At 39.3% G+C, this 6125-nt stretch overlaps 1 pseudogene; it reads left to right on the top strand.

Annotated features, from left to right (window-relative positions):
* Positions 1 to 2127: 2127 nt before the first annotated feature.
* LOC115572317 (potassium voltage-gated channel subfamily H member 6-like) overlaps positions 2128 to 6125 on the top strand; it is a 105353-nt pseudogene continuing 101355 nt past the window's right edge.

Raw genomic sequence — 6125 nt, 5'->3', positions numbered from 1 at the left:
AACAAAATAAATTATATATGATAGGGGTGTTTGAGTACATATATTCGTCCCACAAGGCGAAAGCACATGTACCTGGACAAAAGCACAACTGTTCTGCTCAACACACCAATCCAGGAAGTGTCAGTAATGTGCCTTCCAAATGCCGAGGACAGAGAAGAAGATACTGTGATGTGGTACGCACACAAGAGACAGCTGAGGTAGAGGTCCCACCCATCGCCTGCTTTAAAGGAGAACTTCGGTCGATTTAAACATGCAGCTTCATTGCTCAAGCTACCCTTGACTTGCCGGTACCGAAGACACGAACACATTTGGTCCAACCATTACAGAGCTCCGCGAACGCAGATTTAGCATTGAACGCTAACAGCATGGGGTCAGAACTTTACACTGTGTTTTAAGCATCTTAACATGCTCCACATCTCACACCAAAAGTTATGCAACATCAGCAGACACCTTAGCACACAGCACTGTAGCGTGTATGACTCAAACTGAATAAAAAAGTAGTTAAAACAGTGTGTTTGTGCAAGCAGCCACGTACCTGTTTGTTGACATCCGCGTCTTCCGGTAGCTAGACCAAACTAGTCAATCCGTCAAGCATGCGCTTACTCCCTCACTGGCGGAGACGGAAACGTATTCCAGCATTTTCGTGTTTCTGTTCATAATGTACATGTCCATGTTACAGCCTGTCATGAGCCATGAGCCTTACAATAGCCTGTTAAGCCTGTTAAGTGCACACTCGATGGATATGCTAGTTTGGTGTAGCTACCGGAAGACACCGATGTCAACAAACAGGTAAGTAGCTCCTTGCACAAACACACTATTTTAACTACTTTTTTATTCATTTTGAGTCATACACGCTACAGTGCTGTGTTGTAAGGTGTCTGCTGATGTTGCATAACTTTTGGTGTGAGATGTGGAGCATGTTAAGACGCTTAAAACACAGTGTAAAGTTCTGACCCCATGCTGTTAGCGTTCAATGCTAAGTCTCCGTTCACGGAGCTCTGTAATGGCTGGACCAAATGTGTTCGCGTCTTCGGTACTGGCAAGTCAAGGGTAGCTTGAGCAATGAAGCTGCATGTTTAAATCGACCGAAGTTCTCCTTTAAATCAGCTGCAAAGGAAAGTTTAAGAGTGTGTGGTGGATCGGGCCGGTAGGGTGTGACACTGTTGTTTCACAGTTAAATGTTAGTGGAAACACAGATGTATTAGTCACTAGAGTGAGGCAAGAAATCAAACTGTTTATAATCAGTCTCAGCCGTGCATAGAAATGATGTTCACTGTTTACTGCTTGATGCACTAACAAAGAAAATGAAGCAGCTTTGTGTTTTCATGCTCCTCACCTGTGAACAGACTTCCTCAATGAGGTCTGCTGAACCAGTCAGCTCATTTAAATCAGGGCGTAACACATTACTGCTTACTGTGGCTTTCCAATCAGTTAGATACATAACCTCTATAATCTGTAACTATGTATTTGCTTTTCTTTTTTTTTCTCTTTTCTTCTGTTTTTCTTTTCACATATTTTTTTCTATTCGATTTTTAATATTTCTAATGTCTCAACTCGGTAGAACAAAGTATAACTGTACTACTGTCCGTTGAAAATAAATGAGAAGAAACCTAGCCTTATGTATTTGGGGTCTTTTGTTTTCCCCCTACAAACCCTGATCTCTGTGTACTGTTAAACCCCTAACATATTATCTAAATGATCTGACGATTATAAATTATAGAATATGCATCACCTGCTTCCCAGGCATAATAATTGTAGCAGCAACACTAGAAGCAGTCGTAGCCTAAAAGCTACTAAGTGCTGCTATTATATCTGTATAGCCAACATATTGCACGGACCAATCAAAGCCGACGATTCAGATTAAAGGTGGACCTGCACAGTCAGGACAGAGAGAGAGAGGAATCCGAGAAGATGAGAGGGAAAAGGACAAGGGGACGTGGCAAAGCTTGACCAGAGAATGAAGACAGAAGAACCAACAAAGCCAAACTCCAACAGCTCTTTTTAACTTCTGATAAAATATAAATGTGCTAGAAACAACGAGTGTGTAAAAGAGCAGCTTGTTTGACAGAACAGCTAAGGTTTTAGCCAATCACAGCCAAAGGAGGCTCCAACAACAGACTCTGAACCATGCCAGTGAGACGGGGCCATGTGGCACCCCAGAATACTTTCCTGGATACTATTATACGCAAATTTGAGGAACAAAGTAAGTACAAGGATCCATTAACAATGCTATTTGTAAGAAAAGTTGATTCCCAAATTCATAAAATAATGATAATAATGTGCTCTGGATGTCCTAACTCATCAAAAACCGATGAGTTGGGATTATAGGACAAGTCGCCCCCCCAACTGAGACTCAAAATCAACTTTTCTTACAAATAGCACATTTAAACCTACATTGTAACTGTTTAAGTTCAGTACTAGAATGACAGCACGTTAAATGAAAAAAACAATTTAAATTTTCTCTGTGAGGTTTATAGGCTATTTACAAAAACAAAATATCTTTTGGGGATTTTTACAGGTAGTGGGGATGAAGTAGACCTCCATTTTCTGCCTACAGCAAGAGAAACAAAGTGACTATTTTGTTTGTTTGCCTTAGTACATCCAATATATGTAAACACAAATAGACAAAACACAAGCAAATTAGAATATCTCCATCGATTTGACAGCACATTTAGAGAAAATTACAGAAATGGCTGCAAAAATAAACAGAAAAGAAATTTGGTCACTCAGCCTCTGTTTGTGTGATGTGTAAATCAGCTACATGAAGTTTTGTATAGAAAGTAAAATCATGCATGTATTAAAAGACAGTTTTTTCTCAAAAGCTTACATGAATACTGAGGTCATGCGTCCAAACCCTTCCACGGGTGTACAGGGGCATTAAAATAAGTGACTAATATGGACAATTTTAATATAACTGTTTTTTACTTCAGTTTCTTTTGGCATTGAAATCAGATTCACTGTCCAACTAATTTAGCAGAGGAGCTAAACTATAGTAGACTGCAGACGAACACTGCTTACCTGATTTACAGGAGCCTCCTGACCATCACTAGTCATAATTCAGCAGCCTGAATTTTTTTACTTAGAAAATTACAGTTTGATTTAAACATATATCTCTAAAAAATACTTCATGTTCTATGATGTATGAAATTGTTGAAAAGAAACAAAGGCCTCATATGTCTTTAAATGAATTACAGTATATACTAATAGTATGCCCTAAAATATTACTTTAGGGCATACTATTGCCCTCTCTGTATATGTAGCAAGTTGCGCAGTTCTCTCAAGGCTGCCTTGTTAGACGCAGCACCTTAAAGCTCTACTGAAGTTTGCTACTGATCACATGGACAAAGAGAAAACCTTCTGGACACATGATTCAGTTTTGTCGAACTTTTGGTGAAAGAATCCACACTAATTCCTTTATTGATCACTGTCTGCACCGTGTGATCACTTAGAAAGTGATCAACTCAGAATCATTGATAGTGTAGCTTGTCCAGAAGCCCATATGAACATCAGTATATTTTCTGCATGACCAAGACATCTACATCTGTGTTTACCTCCTTAAGGCGATGGAGAAGGCTTGCTTAGATACTGCGAGTGAATCTTGCTAGGGTTTGGATTAGACACACAGTGGGGTTTGCTCCCACTATCTGGCTGTGGCTAATATTGCCTGTGATGTTGAAGAGAATTGTTGGCTTAACTTGTTTTTTAACGTTTGGTTTTGATGTAAAGATAAGTGTGCAGTTGTATTTAGACTTTTAGATTAAATGAAGCATAATTTCAAGAAATGTGTCTTAACAATAGAAAAACACTGTGAAGTGTCCTGACAGACGCATATGGCCACAACCATACCTCTGTATTGTTCCTGCTGACCAAAGTGTCACGTTGTGCATTGTTAAGGGAAACACTGGTTTTATTTTGTTTTGTTTGATTGCTAACATGCATCAGTCCGAGCTGAAGTCAAAACTCTCTGACTGACAGACTAAAACAAACGTCTATATGGACCAAACAGTGAATCATTTTTCATTGCTGTCACACAACATGCATTGAATGACCACATCTTCCAGAATCCATTCACTTCTTCGCATTCATTCTCCACCACCTGCCAAACCCTGTATACCTGCAGCACAGTTTTCCGATGCCAACACACCATTTTAAAAAACTCTTAGAAACATAGCTGAAACAGAATGATGGTACATTTCATGTATTTCTGTGGTACGCATATATAAGTACATAGACAATGTTAGCACAATGAAATAAAATAATAATCATTCTACACACAGCTGATTGCAGTTTCAGCCGGAAGCCGACTAATGTGTCCTTTATTTAAGTTTTACAGCTTGAGAACTCGAGCCTTCAGTAATGTGCAATTTATTTTTATTTCTTTGACCTAGAATTTCTGATTTTATTTTTTATTTTTGCACCATTTCATTAATGTATTAATTATCTGTTTATTTTTTACAAGTAAATTACTATATGCAAAAAAGAGAAAAATAGAAAATATTAAAGCAAATTGCTGCACATCTGGAACCTTTGACTCATGCACTGCTACCCTGACAGGAGCTGAATGTGTGAATGCAGATGTCTACACTGTCTGATTAAGCCAATGTCTGAACACAGCAGAGAAATCACAGTGAGCAATTGGGTGGAATGTTGCTGCTTTGTACTCTGTGCTGCTTGCTTGCATGTTGTTTTACACTCTTGCTTGTAGTGTTACAGTATGATGTAATACCAAATACAAAAACGGTAATCAACGGTCATCAACACAGATTTGTCCTCCTCCTCCTCTTCCAGCAACCTCCACCTAGGCACCACCCTTCTGCCTTAAACAACCAAAGCACTTCCAGTTGGTGGGAACCCGTCTGACACGGACCATCTCCTGTTGTGCTCTACAACTCCTAAAGGGAAACTGTGGTTACATAATGTTCCAGAACAGATTCTCTGGACATTTGGTTCATATGTGAAAATGGCTTCTGATTCATTCAGTTTTTCATTTATACTTCAGTACACTAAATAAATTCAAAAAGGTGCTGTTCTGTCATAAACTACACATTTATTGTTATTTTATTTAAAGATATAATTCATCAGTTATGTAATGTTCCCTGTTGTTAGTGTTTCTTCGCTCAGTGTCATGGAACCTTGTACAAACAGCCTACACACAGTACGTTTACATGCAAAGCTTAGTCCGATTACAGCCATAGTTCGACTATGCTACTCAATCAGACAACTGCAATTGTCCGAGTATACATGCCGGTGAGAAATTGGATTATTGGCCGAAGCATGTCATACCCCATCAGATAGGTGGTGCTGTACCCATTTCAACTAGTGGTAATAGGGCCACCTCTGGCTGACCTCTTTACGTCACCAGCAACAACAAACTCTGCCTTGGCATTCCAGAAAGATGACGTACGAAGAGCGAGATGAAGCTACATCTTTGTACATTTTGTATATGGTGTTCATGATAATTACACAAACTAGATGCACAATGGCGCTCTTACTTGCGGTGATTCTGATTGAAAGATGCCGCCGCTGTCCTTCTACTTCTGGCTCACGGCCCCGGGAAAAAAATCTTGAGCCTACGCAGAACGCAAAATCTGATCCGATCTGATTGAACGTATACATGCAGGAGTAATGCGACTATCAACTGAATAATCTAGCTGTTTTAATCGGACTATGAGAAATCCAATCCAGTCCGATTTTAGTCAGACTAAGGTGTATACATGCATTTTAAAAATCTGATCATAGTCAGACTAACCCAGTAATTCGGTTTTCTTGAGTGTCATGTAAACGCACTGACAAGACTGTCAGAGCAGCGGAAAACACATTCTGACTGGACAGGAACCTGAAGCAATTAGCAGAATACTAAATTGCGATACCTAAAAAGCTAGCACTGACGCATAAGATATCGTCAGGGGTAATCTTAATTCGTAATATTGACAAGATTTATGAATTAAATTACATGGTTGGCTATAACTGAAAGTAACAGGAAAATAAACCCACAGAAGTGAGATGGATGTAAAACTGAAACACCATGCGAGACATACACTATTATGCATCATAGATTCTGTGCAACCTCATATATAAAGAAAGTGCTGCTGCCTCTTGATGCAGGACAGGAGAAATACTGAGGC

Source organism: Sparus aurata, chromosome 21 (genome assembly GCF_900880675.1).
Source record: "Sparus aurata chromosome 21, fSpaAur1.1, whole genome shotgun sequence".
NCBI classification, from domain to species: Eukaryota; Metazoa; Chordata; class Actinopteri; order Spariformes; family Sparidae; genus Sparus; species Sparus aurata.
The sequence above is the reverse complement of the archived record's forward strand: the minus strand, read 5'-3'. Positions and strand labels throughout refer to the sequence as shown.